Below are 25428 nucleotides of genomic sequence, written 5' to 3'. Positions count from 1 at the left end.
AACTTGATAGACTGTTTAAAAATGAAAAAACCTTTTAAACCCATTAATTATAAAAAATACCAAATAATTAAATACCGAATGAATACATGGTAATTAATGTATGCAATAAGATGACAAGAAACCTGGTGGAGCTTCAATGTCTTGAAGAGCTCCAAGATCAAGGTTAAAAAACTTTCTGGAATACCTAATTAGATAGAAAGTTAACAGCTTGCAATAAATGGGTGAGATGTAGTGTCTTATCAGAACACAAAGGAGTAAAGATAGGTTCACACATGCTAGCTTTAAGCAACTTACAATAAAGAATAAACACTGGCATTAAAAATCCAACCAAACAAGAAAAAAATCCCTTTCTCCAATACTTACTGATTTTCAAAAGCAGTTTCAGGATAAAAACTACATTTGAACTTTGTGCTGAAATATATTCCTGGCAAGAACTAAATTCTAGCATAACACCATGTGACATACTAAACTGACATAAATTACAAAAATGATTACTGAGGATCTTAAAAATGGAACCATGGAAATAAAACAAATAGACACCAATACTTTGAACATATGTGGATGTTTAGATAGAAAAATGACAATGTTTGCTATGTAGCAAAGCTACAAAGTCTGCAATGTAAACTTTAAGGTTTCATTAATATAACTATTTATCTTTTATACTTACTTTCTTTGGTATCTTTTATAATGACTTTCCCCTATTCATTAAAGGAGAAAATGTCACTGGACTCTCTAAGGGGAGGTTTTCCAACAGCAAACAGTTCAGGTAAGATTTTTATATGACAACTGATTCATAAAACATGATAACTGAACACAGTGCTTGTTCCTTTTATGTCTACTTCAGTTACTTTTTACTGTCTTTTCTATAGCATTTCATCTCCACAATACACCTCTGCTGGCAAACACCCTGAAAATAACAACTGACCCTTTTGTACCAACTCAGGGGGGTTTAGCAAATCAATAGGGTGATCAGTAATAATCACCACACTGCCACTTATTCTGTCCAGTGAAGGCAGCATCAATTGGAGCCAGATGGCAGGACAAAAGGCCAGGACCTTTTGTTTCCAGGACATCAGAAATAATCTCTGTACAGCTCACTGACGGTCCTTCCTATGTTGTCGAGAGGTTTTCTTTCTGTTACAGTCCTCATCTCAGTTCCTTGCACAATCTCACCTCATCTCACGTTATCTGCCTCTTTCTTCATTTTCTTTGTTCATCTCATCCCTAGCTCATACCTGGGAATTTGCTACCATCATTGCTGTCAATCTACAATCTCTTATATAATGTAGTTTTCTTGTTTTGCATGCCTGTCTTACCCATTTAGACTGTACTCTAAAGAACAGTTGGTAACACCTGCCCTAATATTTATACTGCAGCCATCACAGAAGATGTGATTGCAGCTGATCATTACACACAGTGTAACAGACACAAAAATTCTCAAGCCAGCATCAGCTCCTTGGCAGGAATATGTCTACCAGTCCAAACTGGTATCCCCATTTTATGGCACAGCTACCTTGCTTTTGTCTGTTCCCATGCAATGAAAATATTCTGCATCCAAGAACTAGCAATGAGCAGAATATTTTCAATTATGTTAAAACACTCTTATGCTTATAATACAGTTTAAGTGCCTTGTACTTCATCTTTAATTTGTGTACAGGGGGTTTCATGTGCAATTCTACACCTACAGAGGTATTACCTCATATTGTACTGCTTATAACCCTTCTAACCCTGAACTGTGAAGACACCAAACACACATTTGATGGACACAGGTTTTTAAAAGGGAAAGTGTACAGTTTGTCAGTATACTTGGCTTAAAACAAAGCTTCCTAAAAGACTATAGCTACACCTTACTTCAAGTTAGCAGAGTGATGACAAATCTCTTTTATTTTTATCTTTAAAAACTTTTCTGCAATAGTTCAAGAGACAAGGGAAGAAAACATGATGCTGTACAACCTTGAAATAAAGAAACTCTCAAGACATGCTGTGCCAATTAGTTTACTTTTCTTACAGAAACTGTGTTCTTAGAGATAATACAACTAGCAAGTCCAAAGGTCCATATTTAGGAAACTCAATCATGTCCTAAATATGAAATATTTTAAATATTACATATTAATAAAGTATTTAAAATATTTTTGTAACAATTTTTAAGAGTTTTGCTCATACATACTAAGGTAAAAGAGGTACCCTGTCACGGAATCTCACCCTTCCCCTACAATCTGAAGGCTGTATAAAAGAAAGTCTATGTGGCAAAGAGAAAAGGTGAGTGAAGAGAACATGTACCCATCAAACATTTCAGAAAACTTACTGCATGGCAAATGAAGTTGAGCACTAATTAGTATGGATTACACTGTAAATAACCAGTGAGAACTTTAACGAATAAACAGTCTTCAGGATGACCTATTTCTACCAAATACACAAAAATTATCTCATTAATCTGCCTAAATGGTTCAACAAACTTGCAATTTTGGATATAAGCATGTTTTGGAGACACACTGGCAAGTATACTTGACTGGTTTGCAAATTTTGGTCATTATTTGTATTGAAATATCCATTAATTACCTACTCCCAAAATACAAAGAATTATTCTAAAGAAAAAAGTTCAATCTTTATCCAAACTACGCAATAAACTAAGAGAAAGACATGATAATTTGTACTCATCAGCATGGTGATACAGATGCAGAATCCTTGAGCATGTAGTTTCTCTTTTCCAAAGTTTTACTACACACCAAAACCTCGTTACCCAGCATATCTGATTTTAAGCAGGGCAGATTTTACATGTGGTCTCACCATACATAAATCCAGTATTTGCTCTCCTAACTCTGAAATAGCTTGTTGGTCTTCACTTCATAAAAAGGAATACCTCTTTGAGCTTTCTATAAACTTCAAGGCACCAACTGCCTGCCTCCATCTCACCACTGCTACTGCTGCCTGCGCTAATTAGATAGATCCTCCTACCTGTAAATATCAACAGGGATCCCCAAAAAGTTGTACCAGATCTGTGAGAACCAAGACAAAGATTATCATTTTACACTGAGTTAAGAGACGGTCCCCTCAAACCACCACTTAAAAACAACCAGACATATTGACAATAGCCCAGCCATGTATACCACACTCTGCATTTTCCCATAAAAATTTATATATATACACAATATGAACCATTAAAGGATACCATTAAAATTTAAATGTATTTTCCAAGTCACGCCTTAAATTTATTCCTTAAAGTGTTTTCCAAGTCTTTTCTTAAAAGCCGCATCTTCAATTACCAGAAGCTGATGCTTCCAAATTCAAAATACTGAAGTGGTCTTGCTTATTTAGTCCATCCAGAAAAAGACAGGAGTACAAATAGCAAAGCCAGATGTTGTTAATAACATCTAATTAACACCACAAGGTTCCTACTGATTCACTGCAACCCCAGAAACCTGGGGTTTCTGGGGTTTTCATGCAGCCAGGAGTGATAGAATATTTCTGGGAAGAACAGAGAAAATAAGTGAACAGCTGTGTCTAATAACACTACTCACAGTCAGTAAAGCTGCACGTTAATATTAAAAATTTAAGTTTATTGTAGTAATATTTCAATAATTCCAAATTTAAAAGTCAGGAGAAATCCCAAAAAATTTTGCATTTTAATATATTCTGCACATCCAAAGACAATACTAATCTAGGCAGAATGTACCCAAAAGTCCAATTATTTTGCAGGTAGCAACAAGTACTTAATATCAAAAGGAAATACATTAAAAGAAAAGTGTGCCTTTTCTACTCCAATAAGCTCATGTTAATAAGGGCCATCTTTTGTGTCAAAGATTTGAACATTACAGCCAGACAGCTTTCAAACAGTTGAAACTGTGAAAGCTCTTTTGACCTTATACTCAAGATTAAAGCTAAACTTCTAGAAGTTTTGAGTTTCTTTTAAATAGTCTCTTTCATAATTACAAAAAAAGAAAATCCCACACATGACATTAAATGTGTCCCAGAAGCCATATTTAAGTATATGTGATGCAGGAATGAATGGGAGGTAGGAAGAAGGAGGTAAAAAAATTTCATAAACAGAAAAAATTCAGTTGTATTCTACTGAATATAATTTTCATTATAGGAAGTACTTTAACCACAGTGTTTGATTTTAGTTACATTAAGGGAGCAACTTAAGATGACAACTTTAAAAGAAAAAAAATAAAAAGGCCAAAACAGTGAATATTGGTAATACAACAGTTGTGTAACACTCACTAAAGATTAAGTTGGGCTGCTCCATATATTTTTATACTGCCAATCTCTGCTTGCTTGCCTGAAAAAAAACCTAATTTCTTACTACTGTTGTGAAATCACAGGGAAATCCAAATGACTCAATACTAATATTTACATACCTATGTCCTACTCCACTTTTTCTTCCTTATATGTTGACATTGAAGCCCAAAAATGCCAAAAATATTTATTTTTAAAATTTGTAATTTTCTCTACTGCAGTTATGTCTACTAGAACTGACAAAATAAGAGTTAAAAGGTAGTAACAAAACCCATCTCTTTCAAAACCAAACCTATGTTTCTGAGGTCATACAAAATCAGTTTATAATAAGGATCTATCATTTCCTCACATGTATAGAAGATAGTTGTATTTTTACCAAGTAGTGTGAAGCTTTGCTTTCCTAAATTAAAAAGTCATTGTGAGGTGAGATGTATTAAATGAACTGCTTTTCTTTCTCAGAATGCTATTTTGTGTTCCAGTCAGCTAATGTAATGGTGACAACAGCTGAAAGACAGGATCTTTCCTGCTCTGGCCATATTCTAATTAGCCAGACAAGCTTCAATCCCAACTACTGCACTGGTCTTGCAGATCAAATGACCACACTGTGACCAGTGCCAACAAAAGGAAGGCCAGACCACGATGCCTAAGGAGAAATTAGATCCTTCTTTTTTCACAGCAGGTCACACTTCAACTATCTTAAAGTTGTTATGAAAATAAAGCTTCATTGTAATCTAAGATGATACCAGAATTTGCCAAAATAAATTAACCTGTGTATAACTGCTACAGAATCCTACAGGAAATCCACTGGAAAAGGAACCAATCTGTAGCCTCTGAAACTGCTTTCTTTTAACATATATTATGCAAAGCTAAATTCATAAAAAGGCAAAGTTAAAATGCAAAGTGTAAATCTGTTTAAAAGTTGGAAAGAGTTTTATACATACAAAGTACAGTATTTCAGTTGCAACATAAAAAATTGTACTGATAAGGCTTATTACATCTAGACTTATACACACAGCTTCTTGGTATTCCACAAACTTCTAACAGTGCTATTTCTAACTTGCATTTACACTACAGTGTGTCAAAAATTCTGCACAGATACAGCTTCGAAAGTTCCTAAATATTCAAGAGTGGGATTAGTGACAATTTAGCCAGTGCAGACTTTGTTTTCTTACAGAAGTGCACTTAAGTTTGCATTTTGTTTAAAATAAGAACACAAAATCTCATTTAAGTGTACAATTTAAGCTCCTAACAGTTAAGCTGTTTCAGCTGACTGATGGAAGTCATTCCCATCATTTGTCAAGCAGACAAATACGAATATCAAGTTTTAAATTACACTTTACATGAACACTCAGCATGAAACCTTTGGAAGTTTTCTAAACATGATCACTAAAGTATTCAGCTAGCACAGCTATAAATTGAAAGATTTTTGTCCTCCCATCTGCAAAAGATAAATAGGAGAAAAATTAATTCAGAGCAAGAACAAATTTTAGGCCTTCACATTTTACATCTGATTTCTAATGACACTGCAAGATAAATTATTTATTTTCACCTTACACTTACTACTGTCCTAGTTTACTGAATACCAGTTTAAAAACTTATACTACTTGGCTTTTAACTTTCAAGTTAAAAGGATATCTTTGAAATTATAACTACATATTGTCTGAAAATATTTTGGCACTGGCACAGAATCTGCAAAGAATAGCCCAAGCTTTAACTTAATTACCCTTTTACAAGAACTGTGGTTTGAGAAAACACAACAACTTCGTAAACATAATAATCACTAAGAGTAATTGCCTTTGGCAGTAATATCCCAAAGCAAGTTTGGATATCCAAGATAAACCATAATTCCTATTCTTTTTTTTTGTACTTTCCAGTTAATATAAAAATTCAAAAGCAAATGAAAATGGTGCGTCTAACACTGTACAAGCAAACAAAATACAAGCTTCTGTAAGAGCAACAGATTATCATCAATAAATAATGAAATCAGTCAACAAGAGTATGTTACAGAAACTGCAACCCAACAATAAAATCTGCAAAAGTTACATTATTTTCTAGAACAGAAATAGAAAGGAACTGATGGAGGTTTAGATGCAGCTACAGAAGCAGTGTGAAATAATCATTATGCTACTTACAGTGTACTGCAACCCCCCTTTGTATATACTGGAAGACACCCAAAAGCATAGAAGCCATTTATCCCTGCCTTAAAATATTGCAGGGATTTTGAAAGTAGTTTAGAACTAAGAAACATGATAATTATCTAATGTTAAGACAATAAAACACTATAATTCAAATTCTATATGTAACAGGCAACATTAGGATAAATTAAAGCAAGCACACAAAATTCCCAAAAAATCAAGCTTCTTCCTAACTGATTTCAAGGCCTCTTTCTATAACAGTTCCCATACAATTCTCTGGGCTGATTCACTGCCTTACCTTATCCTGCCCAGCTCCAACAACTTCTGTTTTAACCCACCAACTTTTAGGCTACTCACCTGTGCAAAATACTGCAAGTTTTCACAACTCCAGTTCTACATCTGAATTGGAGGTATTCCCTCTAATAGCTGATCATTAAAAGAAGTAAATTGTTACTGTGTTTGTAAACATATGTGCTTTGATACCACTGTACAACTCCAAGTAAATTACTTGACTCTGGACATTTTCAATATTAGTAAATTAACATCCCTACACTCCTTCATATGAATTCCAACCCATTTATATTGACCATCTGAATACGTAGCTCAATTTCTGTACATTACCCCCTAAACTACAGCAGGAGAAAACTGTACAGTTTAGCTGGAAGTCAATACTGTTTAACAAGAAAGACTTCTAATTTACATTATTTCAGTCATCCTATACACACCCATAAACATCCTAAGGGAGAGGGATGCAAAATGTAGTGCAGAATGGAAAAGAACACAAGATTATACTCACAACAAGATTATATTAATACCCTGCTTCTGCTGTGCCAGCACGTAAAAGCCTGTAGTATGATGTAGCAAGGAGGGCTGCTGTCAAATTCTGAAACCTGCTTAGTGCTGCATCTTGACATAAATTCTCCTACTGCAGAAGTGACTTTTGCAGGCAGCCCTATTACACCTGTTAACTGAGCATGTTAACTTTGCCCTTTCTAACAACCCCACACAGAAGCAGCATGAATCAATTAACCCAAATGGTGTAATTTTTCTATTATTCAACCTAAATTGCATTAATTCTTGACTGCTGAGGCAATACATTTTGTTTGTTATATTCACTGAACTATGACCAAACTGGATAGGACAAATTTGTATGGGTATGTTAATGCCATTTTTGTAACTTACTATGTATTGAAGCAAGAGCTGAGTTCTTTAACCTTTAGCAAACCTAGGCTTCCTTGATGGTCATCAGATAGCTTAGCAAACAAGAAGCAATCACAGGATTCTAAGAACTCAGTCTGCTACTTATGTGGTACTGTACATGACTCATTTGAGAGTTTCCCTAGGGAATCTTCTAAAATTGACACTTAGCAGAAGTCTTACTACATTTTTAAGTGTTTAAAATCTCTGCCAAGTCACTACTATAGACTTATGTCATCAGTTGTGAAATATTACCTTAGTTGAAGCACATCTAGTAGCTCTGTTAGTTAAAAAAAGTACTAAAATAGATCTGTAAATAATGCTTTAAATCCATATGAAAAGCTGCAATGCACCACAAAACTCACTAGCACAATTCATTACATTAGCCACAGGTCTAATAGGAGCCTGCGAATGCACACACTTCGCAAAGAAGCATTTACAGTCTTCTTAGAAATGAAATTAAGTTCTGGGATGTAGCAACTACCACCACCAAAGAGCCAGCTGATAAATTCACTGTACTCACTAGGTGCAAGGCCCCCACCAAAATCCCCACCTTACTCAGGAGACAAACCCCAAGCCACTTATGAACCAGCTGCTAAACTGCTGCAGTTTTCACTATGGCCTCGTAAAGCAAACAAACAAAAAAATACCATAAGGCCATGCTGCAAACTCATTTACAAATAGTTTAATCATATGTGTGCAAGAGGATTGTAAAACAGACTACAGAAAAAAGTTCACTACCTGCCCTCAGATATGCCATTTCTGACTTAAAAACCCAAACCTACTGATGCTCAGTTTAACTGCTACCATTTTACCAATTGTACAGCTGCTGGGCAGAAATGTGCTATTCAAACAAATTAAAAATATAGTTTGAGAAACAGGGAATTATCTACTCACTGTGCATCTGCACCAGTATAAAACTTTCAAGCCTCGGAAATAGTGTTTCTATTAAAATATATTAAAAAAAAAAAGTCTAAAGTCCCTGGTCCCAAATTATACAATATTTAGCAATGACCAAAGGAAATCCAGCTTCTAGATTTCAGTTATTTTTGCCAAATTTCCATTTAACAATGGTTTTACTTTCACCACTAACATAAGAGTAATATATTCACAAATCGTTTTGAAGCCCAAAAAAAGTTTAAATAAACTCTGTTATTAGGATTAGCCTATCAGCAGCTTGGCAAATAGCTTTTAACATACAAAATTTAACATCAAATATCTCTGGTTACAGATTTTGGTAACAATTTTAGTTGCATTTTATTCACAATCCAAGATTGGTATTTCAAAGACAACACTCCCTTATTCTTTCTAGTTTTACATTCTTTTTGCCTGTCACTCTGTAGTTAAAAAATTTCCTATAACTACCCACTTTGAAACACTGAAAGCTCATTCACACTGAAAGGCAATCAGAGATGTGACTGCTGAAACAGTCTGGTATTGGAATTAATTCATAGAAAGCCTTTGCAATGAATGTCAACCATGATCTCTCAAAAATCACTGTCAGACACAATATTTACTGTTCAAAGTACTATGTCAAAAAAACACTTCTAGTGTTCACCACTGCTAGACTTTATTATTCCATCATCAGAACTATTCTTCTCTGATACGTCCTTGTTTGAAGTCATAATTATAGAAGGTACATTTCCCTGGCACTCAAGAAATAATATTTCATACAGAATAAACCTAAAGTGTAACTAATTTAAAAGCTCACTAATACAGAATGATAGGACACTACTGATAAGAATCCAGTGCACTCTCTTTAATGCACTGCTCACTTTAGAGGTCATCATCAATGAAATAGTACCACTGCATCCAGTCACCATTTCAAGAGCTGTCTGATATGTCACATAACTACTGATTCTATCTCTACTTATCAGCATAAAGTATCTCCTGGTAATCAACATTTAATAATTTATTTAGAGTTTTCCCCAGACTACACCATTTATCATTAAGTACTTTAGCCTGTCCTCAAGGCCTCAGCTGAACATGTTTCTTCTCTTCAGACATCATCTTACAACTTAAAAAAAAAATCCTAAGACCTTATAACCAGTAAAGCTAAACTGATATGGTAAAAGCACAATCAAACCTTCAGAGAGGTAGTTTTAATTTGATATTACTGACATTGTTAAACTGCTTTTCACTTTGATATGAAACTATTTTAGAACCATACCATTTACAATTACTAAGTTATATCCATTTAACAAATAGAATTCTATATTACAGCTGACATAAGAAATACAAACTCTTCAAGAGAAGTAAACTTAAATTTAGCAGACATACATGAAGTTGTGCTCTATGGGACTACTGAACAGGAACTTAACAGAATAATGAACTCTAAAGCAGAAAGAAATAAATATTTATTAAGCAAATGTACGTACACTTAGGGACTAAAATAATTATAAAAGAAAACACATTTGTGAAGGTCAGATGATCAACATAACACTGTAGGCAGAGAAAATCCAAGACAAATAACTTGGATTTTGAAGAGCACTTAATTGCATTTTACTAGTAGAAATATTTCAAGAACCTAAGTGTCCACAAGTATCTAAAAATAAGAGTCATAATGTACACTTAAACCCAAAGAGTCCTACAGAAACTAGAAGCTTATCTAAGTTTCTGGTGTATGTTGTACCTCCGAGACAAAACACACATTGCTCTAGAACTAAAGAGCCACAGGACAAGCTGGAAATTCTCTCCAAAGCTCTGTTATCAAAAAAAGTTCTGGAACTTAGGGAGGGAGAATATAAGTACTGCACAAGAAAGGTTCACTTTTCTACTAAAAAAAAAAAAAAGGAGGGGGGAAGAAAATAAAAAAAAAAAAATCATTTGTCTGAGGTCTATGTAGCACCTTCTCTTTTTCATTTCCTCTATACCTTCTTTTCCAGACCAGCAGTTTTTAGGAATGGAGTGGCAGGACTGAACAATTAGCATGTATTACTCAGAATTTCTCTAACTATAGGGACAACAATATTGTTAATATAATACTAAATAAATACCACAAAGTTCAAGCTCAGCGAACAATGCATTGGACTGGATTTAATATTAGCTTGTTTGTTCTTTTTAACATCTAAAAAGTCTTAACTAAATACCTTTTAACAACTAAGATTAACATAATGGCATCCCTCCTAGCAAAACATTGGTACACCTGAGAGAATTAACACCCTAATTATGACTGCCCTTATCCTTTTACATTTATGACAATACAAATTGATGTGCAACACATAGACTACATTCTCAATTTCAAGCATGAAAGTTTACTCAGCAGATTCTAAGAGAAGAAAACATAAGGCAGCTGCCAGGACACAGAAGAGAGTCACAACGATTTAACAATACTATCCTAAAATATGTCTAAAACACATACAGCAAGCTATACAATGAAATTTATTATTTTATTCATTATAACTAGTTTACTTTTTCATTATCTTACTAGCAAAAAACCTCAAATTACCAGTAGCCACAGCGGTTTACCTTTCTCCAAAATAAACCCCCCTCAAAAAATCACAAACAAAATGCAAAACACAAGCCACAGAAATCTAGGGACCAAAGCTTCATGAAGCATGAAAGAATATTTAAGAGTGACTTGGCTTTCCTTAATAACAACAACAAAAAAATATTACCTCTGCTAATATTAGCATTAGTCCTACAATAAGTCAAGTATATGACACAGCACCTAATACTACTTTGATTGACAGTTTAATTCTTATATTATTTCAATAAAAGCTGCAGATTACATCTGCCTCACCAAAGAAACTGAAATCACATATGATATTAAATGTCCACAAAATATGACACTGCATTCACACAAAAGATTTTAAATCATGCCACTGGTACACTTTACTCCAAAGTATAATCACTGGACAAATAAATCAAATTTAAAAGACATACAGCAATATACATTTCCCAAGTACCTATAAGGAAAGATCTAAAGGTAACATGTATCCCTGACCATTTACATGGTTTAAAATGTTATCTGTATAAATAAAGAGACAACAGAAAAGTCTAATACCCAAGAAGAAAGGTCAGAGGTGCAGTCACTTTCTCTTGTAATAGGATGAACATATATAATATCTCAGAAGTTTTGTAAATCAAAGTATATGACATGAAACATAAGTAAAGACTTGGGGGGAAGAAAAAAAGACAGATTCAAGTGCCAAAAGTAGCAAGGAAAAAGACTATGATGCAGAAATATGAGATACAGGTCTTTGAATTCAAAGACAATAAGTGAGCTTTAGCCTGAAAGTAGCAGTCAGACTACTGAAAAATTGTAGCAGCTGTATTTTGAACAGATTGCAGGGATAGGAATATCAGCAGAGGGAGAAGGTACTTGAAGTACACCAGATGGCAGATACAGAAACTCCATTTGCAAAGAGAAAAAGAAAATGTGGTCTTGAAAATACTATTTGGACAAGGAAGGAGTATATTAATAAAACATGGCTGTGGACTCAAGAAGAAGAAATGGTTATTCCCAAACAAGTGCCCTCCCTGGGTGAGGGAGGATTATTACACTGTCAGCAGCATTGCAAATGGCAGGCAAATGAGTTAAGCTTGACAGAGAAGATAAAGAGCTCTGAAACATTCAAAATGCTTATGATGATAAAGAACACTTAAAGGAAATGCAGGACTGAATGAAGACACATAACAAGCCATGAAACTCTACAAAGTTTACAGCAACCTAAAATATAGGAGATGTAGAGATTTCTATGAATGTTGCACCCTTTGGGATTAGCAGGAAGAGGGTAGAGAAGTGGGAAGATGGTTGCAGGAAGCAGCACTGCAAAGGCAGGAGAGGGTCAAGGCTGTGACAGCCAGGCAAGTTTCCCGACATCACACGTCCACTCATTCCCACAAACCTAAAGAAGCTTAGTTATGCATTTTATAAAAAGCCCACCTACACTTGGAAAATTTAAATTATTTTTAATTGTATTATTGTACAATTACAGGTGTACAACAGCAACTACCTTCAATTACAACTTTTGTGGTGATTTAAAAACAAGATCATATTTAAACTAAAATTTGTGTTCTAGCTACATGCTTCAATCAGTGTGGAGTTGCTGAAAAAGACAGCTACAAAGTAGTCCAATACCCTCTATTTGTGATGGTTGCCTGAAAATGCTAACTTCGTTGAGTGACATAAAGGGGAAAAAAAGGTCCCCTTGTATTTCAAACATAAGGGGAAATAAAAACAACAACAACAACTGTGCTTTAAAGGAGTAATTCAAAGAGATTAAAAAAAAAAAACACAGTAATAACCTACAACAAATGCTAAGATGTTAGAAGAATCTTAACATATTTCCCTGAAGAGGTAGCCCTCCCTGTGTTTGTTTGGTATCTTAATTTGCCTTGGGTTTCAAAACCCTAGGCTTGCCAAGAGCTATTCCATTCAAAACCTCAGGAATTCCATTACTAGTTTTCAGCTAAATTAAAGGAAAATAGAAGCATTCAATGCATGGCAGAAGTATGCACAAAGTGTTTGTTGATACTCATAAATAGACTGAAAAATTTAGCCATGTCTGATGGATAACTGCTGCATAGTCAACTCAGTTTTGCTCTGCCATGCTGCTAAGCAAAAAGCTACACTGCTGTCAGCTCAGACAAGCTCAGCATAACATTGATACATTGCTACCAAAATTGAACACAGCACTAGATTGTTCATTTCTCACTTCAAATTTAAATATAAACTAAAGTTTTCATTTCTCCAGGAGAAAAATAGGAAATAGTGTGAGTTCCCTCTTTAAACCAACTGCTTCAACATCCCCATCAGGGAAAAATGTCTTACTGCCCTAAAGCATGGCAAAATCAGTCAACTCCCCACCCTGTCAAACATCTTGCAAGTAATGAAATAAAGACATTTCATCTCAGAAATTAATCTAGTATTGTGCTGATTGATATTTTTCCAATATTCACACAATTTGGTCTCTTCCAAATCCTATTTTATGATTCTCAGCAAGCAGTATTACTAAAATCACATTTGCCCAATAAATAATTGTAAGAATGAAATGTCCCCACCTGCATATTGTGCCAGGTGTCATACTATCACACAAGAAGGTAATATCCCTGTGCAAAGCATTTAAGAAAATCTTTGTGAAAGACAAATGCTTCATCTGTGTCAAGATGTGCAATCCCAGCAGGTTAAGAGCTACTATGCAGTTTAACTTCTTTGGCAGCAGTGACAGGAGAACAGTGAAAATATCAACACACTATTTTAAACTGCAGGTCTCATGAGAGATCAAAGATCTGTATCTTGCATTAAAAACACAGGAATCCGGGAATATGGGATAGAGAGTTTATTTTATCCTTCGAAAGGCAGGAAATTAAAGCAACTTTTCACCACTGAGTTAGCAGCACTCAGTACATATCAGGGGTTTACAGTAACCATCACCACTGTGCGAATGACAGCAGCAACATCTCAACCCTGCCAGGACCAAAATCACGATGAAGAAAAGCCAAGGAAAAGAGTCAGTTCTTCAGACTGACAACCTGGGGCTCTAGCCTGTCCTGACTTGGGCATCCATACAGGAGAAGTATCACTATCTCAGATATGCCAATTGTCTGATAGTATTTTGCTACAAGCATTTGCTAAAAGCACAATTAATACAGTATTTGTAGATTAGATTTTTCTCAACAGAAAAATAATAAACACATGTACAAGAAAAACCTGAATAGCAAGATAAACTTGAGCAGCCTTTCCATAAGATACATATTTACTGTAAATAAAGGAAAGAAAAAGTATAAGTTTAAAACCTACATTTGGGGTATTTTTTTAAATACTGGTCCAAAAATATACCAACACAGACATGCTTCTACCTACAGCCGAAACAGAACCTAAAGATCTATTAAAAAAAAAAAAAAAAGAAAAAAAAATCAAACAGCAACCAAATAAAAACAAAACAAAAAATTCCCACTTCTGTGAGAAGAAACAGCAGGTCCAGTAACTGGCTGATTCTAGAAGCTGAAGTGAATAAAGGCCATCCAGCATGGTCAGGTATGATTGTAATGCCATGCAACACAATGATTTTACATTTGCAGTATCTGAGATGAACACACTGCCTGACACAGATACTAGTATTACTTTGTTGATCGGGATTCAAGCAAAAAGTTCAGGGATTACCCTGGACCACCTGAGAAGTCAGTGACAGATTGCATATCACTCCTGTGACAAGGAGCTTCTCATCTCACTACCCCACATAGGGACATAAAAGCATTTTAGAAAAATAACAAAATAAAACATGAAATTAAAGTACTCTGAGACATGAGAAGGTCAGTAATCACCATGCCATTTCCACTAATTAGAAAAGAATGCATATAGTCAGTCCCAAGCATGCAATAATCATGAATTTTTATTGTATAAACATCAGAAATAAGTTATTAGTTCTTTTTATTTAAGCCAAGAGGTAATTATTTCTGTTGTCATTTGAAGCTTGAGGGGAAAAATGAAATTGTGGAGAATCCCATGGTTGCAGGAAGAGGGAACTCAATAAAGAGTGAACTAAATTCGCCATCATGATTGTTGCCACCCTGCCAGATGAGTGAAGATGAAGCTTTGAAAAGTGCACTATGGTTGGAGAATACATGACATACATACTCAGACATTTGTATGCACACATGCTTATACAAGAAAGCACCACACACCTGTTTATCACCAGTTCAAGTTTAAAAAGAATCTTCACATCTAGCACTGATTACACAGAAGGGCCAACAACAAAAGATGATGTAGAAACAGAAAAGTGTAAGTCTATTACAACTGCTGTTCTACAACTCACGCACAACCAAAATACCATCTGCATGCCCTACATGAAATTACACATCTCTCGACAGCAGTTTTCAGCCAACAGTTCCTCAATTCGTTTTGATAAAAAAACAGTAGCAGGCAAAAATAAAACCGATTACATTTTTACAGCAAACGTTACTTAGGAGCTGCAGATAGGTCATCTCTTCCAGCAGTAGCTACTGCCCAGTTACTCATCACCACTGAGCAAAGAGAGTCTACCACCCATACAAACTTCCAACAGAGTGAATCACATAAGAGCACATTTATCCACTTTGGGAAAAATTAATCAAGGTAACTAACCAGTGAAGGTAGGCTGAGCTAATCCTGTCCATTTAATGGCTGATTATGCCTAAAGCATGTAACACCACATATGGCTTCTCTGGTAGAAAGGATTATTACACATGGTAATCCATGACAGAGAAGGAGACACAAATGGATAGGGGGCACTCTATCTACAATTTTCACAGATATCAGGGGAGGCAAAAAACATATAAAAATCAATGCCTATCCATATCCTGAAACATTAGCTACAACCTTTATGACAGGCTGAACCACTATCCATTATAGTTACTTAGGAAGAGAAGTCACAGACTGCCTCCCCAGAAACTGTGTGAAGTTAGTATGTGTATCTTACATCAGCCTCATAATTTTAATAGATTTCTTCTGTCTCTTTAGCTACTTGTTACTGCAAAATAGCCTGGCATTTTCTTAGTGGACACTCTGATCACTAACTTTCCTTATTTAAGTATTTTAAATTTAAAAATTCAATATACATGCCAAGCAAATCCATTTGTGCAGTAATTTGATGAACACCAGTTATATGAAACAATAGATACCAAATAACTTTTTTTAATTAGTTACTATACAAAAGGTCAGATTCTGCCCCCAAAATCCCTTCAAAGCACAGAATGAAACCAGACACACACTACTCTGGTTTAAGGGGTCTTAGATGTAAATATTCCCAAGAACCATAACCAAATGATGTCTTCAAACCCTTAATGCTGTACCATCTTAACTTCAGGAATTAGGCCAGCATCAAATTTACTTGAAACTGGCATCATGTGTCACTGACACCAAAAGAAAGACACACCCTACTCCCCTTACTGCTTGCTTCCATCCCCATCTCTGCGCCAGCACAAATGTTTGTGCAGCAAACTGATCCAGCTCAAAGCGAACCCTTCCCTGCCTGCCCCTCCCCCAGGTTACTTCAATCCTCAGCCCAGCTCACCACATAACCATACAAGTATTTCCTGCACGAAGGAGGAAGCAGCAGAGCAGGGTGGAAGCAAACAGGACCATGTTTTTCAATGGTGGAGCTGGTCTGTGCCAATGTATGCCAATGCAAAGCAGGAGTAGCAGGTCGAGGCTGGAGTCCTGCAACACCAACAGATCTGTCCGCAGCCGCCTCATGGATCCTGCACCAACCAACCTCACACATGGGGGCCCGCAGTGTGCCACTCTTGCCCTTCCTCTCGGGGATCCCACCCCTCCTCACACAGCCACTGACAGCTGTGTAACTGCCGGGCGAGTCAGTTCAGGGTGCCGAGTCAAGTGAAACATAATTCTACCAAGGAAAAAAAAAATTGCTACTTTTCAGCCAGTACAGGTTTGTAAACCAGTGCCCACTGCAATCCTTACCAGTACAAGGAAGGAAGCGAAGGAAGGATGCTGGGAAGGTGGGAGGTCCAATTTTTATCAGGTTGGGATGCTGTGGACATACTCAGATACCACCACATTTAAATTTCAACTTGCCTGCAGAGCTGAATGTGACTATTTTAATCAATTTTTTTCCAAAGATTAAACCTTATTCCAATCTTTGCAGGAGCCTAAGCAGCCACAGTCGACTTGAGCACAACAAGCAAGAAGTGAGGCCAGTTCACTACATTAACCACTTTCACCCTTCATAATCAATAAAACAAAGAGGGAGGATTAGTTTCTCTAACTTAATGATAGTTTTACCAGATAATTGTTTTAAGCATCACTGATTAAGTGACCTCAGATATTTGCATAACAAGAACATACATGGAATAAAACCACTGCAGTCATGTTAAGTATTATCTAAACCATAGTTTAGTACTTACAAGGAATTTAAATGGCTCTGGTGATTAAAGTTATCTAAAACTTCTCCACTCAGGATTGAATTTCACCCATTATTCAAAAAGTTGTTTTGCTTAAACTAAAGTCCCAATGATCACAGAAATTAACAAAATCAATTTCAATGAGGTCATAATCAGACACCTAATAAACACTGATGTAGTTACTTTCAAGCTAACTTTTGAAAAACAAAGTATCATAAGTAGAAGTGCAACTGTTAGCAGCGATTTTTTAACTTATAAACAATGGGATTTATAACTGAATTGTTAAATTTAGCAGAGAATTATTTTCATGCAAAGTAAATGTATGTTTATGTTCATCCAGTTAACAAAGAAAAGAAACATAATCATATCAATTCAAAAGATGAAGACCTAGCAACATTACAGTTCAAGAACTGAAATGCAGAAGCAGATGCTTTTTCCTGAAAACCAGTCTTCCCAAGTGCCATACATCTTATTTCTCCAGTTAATGAAACTCTCTTACAAAGCCATATTCTTCCACAGACTACCTACCACCTGCCTACCACAGCATTTTATAAGCGCAAACTGAGCCAATTCTTCCCAGAGCTGTGTGCAATTACAGCTTTATTTATTTATTTACTCTTTAACAGAGTTTTTTGTATGATGAAAAAGTGTTGCAAAGTATTCTGCCTATAAAAATTTTAGAGAAGAATAGTTCATTTTTACTACAATTCACCACCAACAGTTGAGATAAGACACTGAACTGAAAAATGAGCAAAACCCTGAAAACCTATTTAACTATATATTCATACAACTGCTGACACACTGTTTCAACAAGCATTTTCAAAGCATTGTTTAAATGGAAGTAAATAAACTGAGGGACTCTCTGTCAAGGAGTAAGGTTCTTAATTTTGTTCCCTTCAGCGTGGAGTTAGCAGTACTTGGATCTGAACTGGTTATTGATACTGATACAGGTTTCCTTTCAAGTAGGTATAGACAGGTGTGCTGTTCAAATGCACTTGCTAACCAAGGAAAACAGAAAATTCATTTCCTTGGCAGTTCTGCTGATTTCAACAAAAAACCAGAATGTTTATTGGATCTGAACCTGTATATCTTAATAACAAGACATTTTTAACAGAGCAATAAATCTTCAAAAATTAGTTTTTCATTTTGCTAAATATAAATGCACTGTAGAATTAGCAGAACAGATTAAATGACAGGCTCACAATATGGAATTATTGCTAGTGTTAACATTAAAGATTTAGTCAGAAAACTCTTTTTGCTCATTACACTAAACATCACTTTGTCACTAGGCCTTAAAGTAAAAAAAATCCAAGAGTATTTAAAAGTGACTAAATGCTTGTTAAAAATACTAATATCAAATCACACTTGGCAGTATTTGCAATACTTACTGAAATCTATCTTGATTTCTATACTATTTCTTCATTGCAATAACAGCATTACTTTCAACTCACAGTCCAACAATATCCCAAGTGATTTCTAATTATGATTATCACATCTTATGCAATGACTTTGAGCAAGATGCAGTGACCAGGAAGATGGAAAAACATGCATTTTTCTTCCAAAATTTCAAGTTTACATGAGCACTCAAGCCAAATCAGTGTCGAGACATCTTTTGACGTCTGCATGTCTTCAGCTCTATCATTGCTACATTTATGCGTAGCGATACGTCAGAGGAAGGGCAGTTTAAAATGACGAGGAAGTGAGCCCGGTATCGCTTTCATTCCTATGCACGGCACCCCTTCCAAGAGCCGGGAGGACCCCCTTCCCCTGTCTGCTCTGTCTGCCAACCCACCGCCCCGACAGAGCTCTCGATTAGCCTCAGGGCTCGCACCTCGAACGCCGCGGAATAGCAAACAACTTGTCCTGCCAGGCATGTGCCGCACACAGCTGACCGAGAGGAAGGTGCGAGGGCTTGACAGGTGACACGAGCCGAGACACAGCCATCAGACACGCCGAGAAACGAGGAGGCGGCCAGGCAGCCGGGACCGCTCCCCGCGCCAGACCTGCCTCCGACACAGCCACAGCACGGACAAATTCATCGCCTCGTCTTGTGTTTCTAAACACGAACTCCGCTCGTCCACCCCTGCTCCCGCCCCAGCCCCCGAGTAAGGCAGCCAGCCCCCTCCGTGCCCGGCCTTCCCCGCCCAGAAACAGCCCCGGGCCGGAGCCCCCCGTGCCCGTGGGGGCCCAGCCCCACGGAGCTCCGGCCGGACCCGCGGGGAAAGAGCAGCAGGTCGTGGCGCGGGCCGGACAAGGGCTGCCCCGGGGCCCGGGGGCTCCCTGGGAGGGGGCGGCAGCGGAGCCGGCCAGGCACCCCGCGGGAAGCGGCCGGGAGAAGGGCGAGAACCAGCACCCACCTGGGCCGTGAGCCCCGCGCTGCCGCCGCGCCGGGCCGCCTGTGACGGGCGAGACGGCGGCCCCGCGTCGGGCCGGGGCACAGCTGCGCCTCCGACCGCGGCAGCGACAGGGCCGCGCTCTGGGCCGGACCTGCCCGGCTCCGCTTCCGGAGCGCGGCGCGATCGCTTCCGGGGCAGCGCCGGGCTCGGCGGGCGGCCCCGGCTGCGAAGCGTGTCTTACTGGTTCCTCGGGTTACAAATAAATAAATAAACAAATAAAGCTGTAATCGCACGCATAGCTCTGGGAAGAATTGGCTGGGTTTGCGCTAACAATTGTAGCGCTCGATGTCACGCCGTGAACTCAGGCGCTGCCGCGGTGACTCCTCGCCTACAGCCGTCGGAGTTGGGCTGTGTTGGTAAGGTTGCGCTACATGCGACTGAACACAAAGGCAGGCGCTGTGCACATTGAAAACAAAGATACAAACAAAAACAACTGATGCGGGAAGCAAGAACCAGAGGAGGTGCCACACCTGTGCAGGTTTGTGGAAACGCTTAACACTCCTTTTAGCCAGTGCAAAAAATCCCGCACGTTAGTTCTTGCTCTCGCTACCTCTCTATCACCGTTGTCTCTTCCCTCTTTACAGACCAGTACGTGTGACAGGTCTTGGACCAGATCACACTGTGATCCACAATAAATATAGAATGTGTAGGTTTTGTCCCAACATCCACAGAAACACACTGCTCACAGTCAGAGCAGCCAGCAGCCTGCATGAAATTCAGCTTTGTCTCTTCTTGTTATCCACCTGCTTTGGCCGTAATCTAACTTCTGAACTCTTCACCAAACAATGCCTTGCACCAAGTTGCTCCATAGAATAGGTCTTCTATGACCCTGACTTTCTCAGGGGGTGTGCAACTCCTCTTTTGACTTTGTTTCAGTCACCACATGATAAGGAGAAGAGAAAATCTTGCTCTCACAGTTGCTCACTTTCTTCCCTTCCCTGGACAGTTACTTCTTTGTAGCAGAAATGTTGAAAGTAAATGAATCACAGTATCCACTATCCTAAGATTCTTTTAATCTGTAGGTTGTGTGAGAGCTGAAAAAGCTGAAGTCCATGCAGAAATTTTCTTCAGCTGGACATGCTTAGAAAGGTGATAATACCTAGAAAGAAAAGGATGGAGAGAGCACAGCTGTGGTTCAGCATTTGTATCACCGCAGCTATTGGCTCCTGTGCGTGTGAGTCAGGACCGAGAGGACTAGATGGATAAAGCACAGCAAATGGGATTTTCCTATATCTGAGTCATGTAATAGGAGAAGTCACATAGCAAATGCTGTCGTCTAACATACAGTATCTGCTCCTATGCCATAAACATAATATACCAACGGGCTACAAAGCAATAGGCTGTTCTTAAACATCTGCAGGATTCCTTGTGACCTTCAGGTCACAAGACTTGCCTTAAAGTCTGTTCAGATGCAGTTGTTGATCGTGATCTGTCAGTGCACCTTCAACTAAGTACTGTGCCTCGCAATTTTTCCCTAGTCTTTTCAGCAGTGTCTGGATGAGCAAAGAACAAAGTTTCAATGTGTCTCTTCTTCTGGGTAATTTATTTATTTTCTCCTCCCTCTAGCGCTCACCACATCTTCATCAGTTCATTTAAATGGCTGCACTTAAATTATGTCAGGATTTGTATTAAATTAGGATAGCACAGCATCTCTTTGACAGTCAAGTTCAACATCTTCATCAAAGGTGAAGTGCTGTGTTTGTTCATGTGTGAAATTGGTCATCCTTACTGTTTACCTGAGTGATACCTTACCCAGCTCACTCATTTTCTGACAGACCAATTCAGTATTTAGATACTGGGCCTGCGTTTTGTGGCTGTTATAGATCTTTCTCCAGGGCATTTTCTTGCTTCTTGAGACCTTGCTGTGTTGCATTCCTGGTGGGAATTTCTGTTCTGTTTCAGGTCTGTCCAGATGCTGCATCAATTACAAGTCTTTCGAAGATTACATAGCTGCTTACAGACTTCTGTAAATTATGAGTTTTTATTGTTTTACGTCCTTTGATGGCATCTTCATTTCTAGTAGATCTTGCTAAACTTTCTTTATGTCAGCTTTGAAGTCAAAAGCCTTCTGTGTTATTTCACTACAGCTCACATTCTCTCTTTTTAAAAATTAGGTGCTGCTACTATCTTTAAAGCTTTTCCAAAAATGTTTCATCCATAGATAAATTTTTTTAAATTATTATTTGAGTAAGGAAACTTTTCAAATAATTTGCTTCAGCATTTCTTTATATGGTATTATACAGTCACTACAGGGTGTGCTAAATGTATGGCTTTTCTGAGGCAACAGAATTTAAAAATTAGGTCATATAAGTATTTTGAAAATATTTGTAGTGTTTTAAAAGGGAATAAATTTGAACTGCATCAGATATACCATAGATTGTATTTCCAGAAATTCTTATTGCACTGTCCAAAAGTATTTCAGTGTTGATTCATAGACCACTCTTGTTCCAGATCCTGAATTCTTTACAAGATGATACCTGACACCTTTTGGTGCCTTTTATAATGAAATTTGGACTCTCCAGATCAAGTGCTTTTGCCCTGGGCCTACGATGATTTAGGCAATATTCAGTTCTGTAAGCAGGAACACAGTCCAGTCACATACATATTAACAGCAGATTTGTTTTTCCCCCTGCACTGAGCACTGGTGAGGCCTCACCTCAAGTCCAGTGCCAGTTCTGGGCCCCTCACTGCAAGCAAGGCATTGAGGTGCTGGAGTGTGTCCAGAGAAGGGCAGTGGAGCTGGGGAATGGTCTAGAGGACAAGTCATATGAGGAGCAGCTGAGGGAGCTGGGGTTGTTTTGCCTGGAAGAAAGGAGGCTCAGGGGAGACCTTATTGTTTTCCATAACTACCTGAAAAGAGGCTGTAGTAAGGTAGGGGTCATCCTCTTTTCCCATACAACTGGCAACAGGACAAGAGGAAATGGCCTAAAGCTCCACCAGGGGAGGTTCAGGTTGGACATCAGGAAGAATTTCTTCATGGAAAGGGTTGCTAACGATTGAAATGGACTGACTGGGAAGGTGGTGGAGTCACCAATGCTGGAGGTGTTCAAGAAGTGACTGCACTTTATGCTATGGTCTAGTTGACAAAGTGGTGATTGGTTACAGGTTGGACTCAGTGATCTTAGAGGTCTTTTCCAACCTCATTGAGTCTGTGATTTATCAGATTAAAACAGTGTTTTCTTTTTTATTTTGTATTCTTTCTTAATATCTGAATCTGTCAAAGAGAGGACTCTTGGGGAATCAAACGCCAAATTCTGCATTCTGTTTCTGCAGTTTCCTTTTCTATGCTGTTCAGAGATTCATGGCAACAAACTTATCAAAGCCACCAAGTGGAAACTTATATCACTTTTTTTCAAGAACTTTGGATCCTTTTGCATTTAATGTGTAGTTTTTCTTATCCTCAGGGAAGTCTTTTCTGACCGGTATGAGATATGTCTACACCAGCACAAAGCCTGGATATGTTCTTGGAGATGAATATGGACTCAGATCCTTAATGTTTCAAATATAACTTCTACTCTTGCAGTAAACATAGGAGAGTATACCGTTTCTCTTAAAAATAAAATCAGCCTCATGACCAATCACAGAAGTTTACAGTTGCTTTGTTTCGTAACACAGAAGGCCTTTGATATTCCTGTAGGCACCACCTGACAGAGCTATAGTGAGAGCTGTACTATGAACACTCCTGGTTTATGACTGCAGTGAAAGCATGTTTCTGGTTGAAATCAGTGCAGAATCTTGTGTACTTTCTCTGCTATAGAAGGCTACCTGCAGTAATTGTATTCTGACCCACACTTTCCAAAACCCATTTGACACTAACAAACCCTTACTAAAAATTAAAACCCACACATTCAGACTATGAAAACATTTCAAAAGCTGGAAGAAAAATTTACAAAGGGAGACAGTTGGACTTAGTGTGCTAGCTGAACATAATTACTGCAGTCACATCACATTCTGCATCCCCTCATGTGTGGTATGTTAAGTAGAATAACCCTTTGTACACCACATCAACAAGTTTTTGTTTTCACAACCAAACAAACCCCCTGCATATAGTAAGGACCATACAGCAGCTACTTAGGCCAGATCCTGCCCTTCTTATGAAAGCACACATCCACAGTATAGCTAATATTTGGGGCTTTTTTTTCCAGAAGGAAGTGCAAGGTTGAGCTAGTTTAAACTAGTAGTTTACTGCTTCATTGAATATTGTCATTAGTTGTGATTTCACTTTAAAGTGAAAAAGAAAGTATAAATCCAATAATATATAAAAGTGTCTTGCAGTTGGACATTTTAATTCACATAGTGAATTTTTTCCTGAAATGACTACTGGAATATGACAAACTTTCTGTTCTTACAGGGAAAAGTGGAGCAGACCTGGTCATTCAGGAATTCTTCTGATGACTATATGTATTGCAATTTGGTTTTCCTCAGTTTTATAAATTGCCTTGTCCTTGTACAACTAAACCTCTAACAAGGTTAAAGGACACATGAATTCTGCAATAGAGTTTCATCTTGCTTACAAGGAAATGTGGGTTAGCTCTGCAGCAGGTCTTGGTATTGCACAGCTCAGATTTGTGGCAGTTAACAAATTGAATAACCTTTGGTGCTGGGTGAATTCAATTGCATCTGGTTCTCTGTCCAGGTTTCCTGTGTGGTGTGTGATGGAAGAAAGTGGACAAAAGGATCACTTGGGATCCACTATGAAAAAGATGCTGGCTAAACTTTTCACTGTGAAATGGCATTTATGTGACTGAAGTCACAGTGACTGGGGAATAGTGCTAAATAATCTTGGCAAATGCTGGGCTTGTGTCAGTTGTCCCCTGTGAACCAGTATTACAACTGCTATTGGAAAACTTGTGGGTGGATTGTGCACCTTTGCCTCAGCCATGACAATGCTAATTCAGGAATGTTCAGTTAAGTCCACACTGCAAGTTCATAACCAGGACACTGACAAACACTCAATTTTGCCAACATAGCAAGTCTTTCAGTGTTTCGGTGCAGAGGCAGAGCAGGCAGGAAAGTACAGATGCAAAACTTAAAAGTGTGTCCCTCAAAGTCCTCAAAGTAACAGAGTCATCAAGAGCTGCTTGCTCCACTAGGAGTTAATGTTAATTAACTTTTTTTGCTAGACACCTTTTGTGCAGAATGTATATATTCAAGGCTGGGAAAAGCCATCCTGTCTTTTTTCCTGTAGTCCAATGATTAGAAAGCCTGAAATTCACCTGTCAGGGATATGGGTTTCATTTCATCCTCAATCTGTGAATTTATAAATTAGTATTTTCCACATACTCAGTGTGTTATACAGCCATCATAGAGTTACTACAGCTGCCTTCAGCTCTGAAATAAATCCACTGAAATTGTTTCATTGATCATGTGGACTGAACTTTTGGGAGTAGAATTAGCTTGCTAAGAGGTACATGAATTTGCGGAATACAAGCACTTTCATAGCTGGAAAACAATTGAGTGAGAATTTTAGAGACAATAATTTGAGATTTATGGAACATAAGTGTTCATTTTCAGTATTTGAGCCCTCTTGTTGGAATAGTCAGCAAGACTTGTCTCAGGTCATAGAAGCTAACCAGTGACAGAGAGGTGGGGTGAGGCTTTAGCATACAGACAAATAT

General features: G+C 37.8%; 1 protein-coding gene across 1 annotated transcript in view; it reads right to left on the bottom strand.

Annotated features, from left to right (window-relative positions):
* The window catches only part of FRS2 (fibroblast growth factor receptor substrate 2), a 48612-nt gene extending 28686 nt beyond the window's left edge, over positions 1–19926 (bottom strand). The window contains exon 1 of the mRNA XM_021544267.3: positions 19772–19926. The gene's annotated coding sequence lies outside the window, so the exon portion shown is untranslated. The remainder of the gene's footprint in view (positions 1–19771) is intronic.
* Between the last annotated feature and the right edge of the window lie 5502 nt (positions 19927–25428).

Source organism: Lonchura striata, chromosome 1A (genome assembly GCF_050655825.1).
Source record: "Lonchura striata isolate lonStrDom1 chromosome 1A, ASM5065582v1, whole genome shotgun sequence".
Lineage (NCBI taxonomy): Eukaryota > Metazoa > Chordata > Aves > Passeriformes > Estrildidae > Lonchura > Lonchura striata.
Note: the sequence above shows the minus strand (reverse complement) of the source record. Positions and strands in the feature narration are given on the sequence as shown.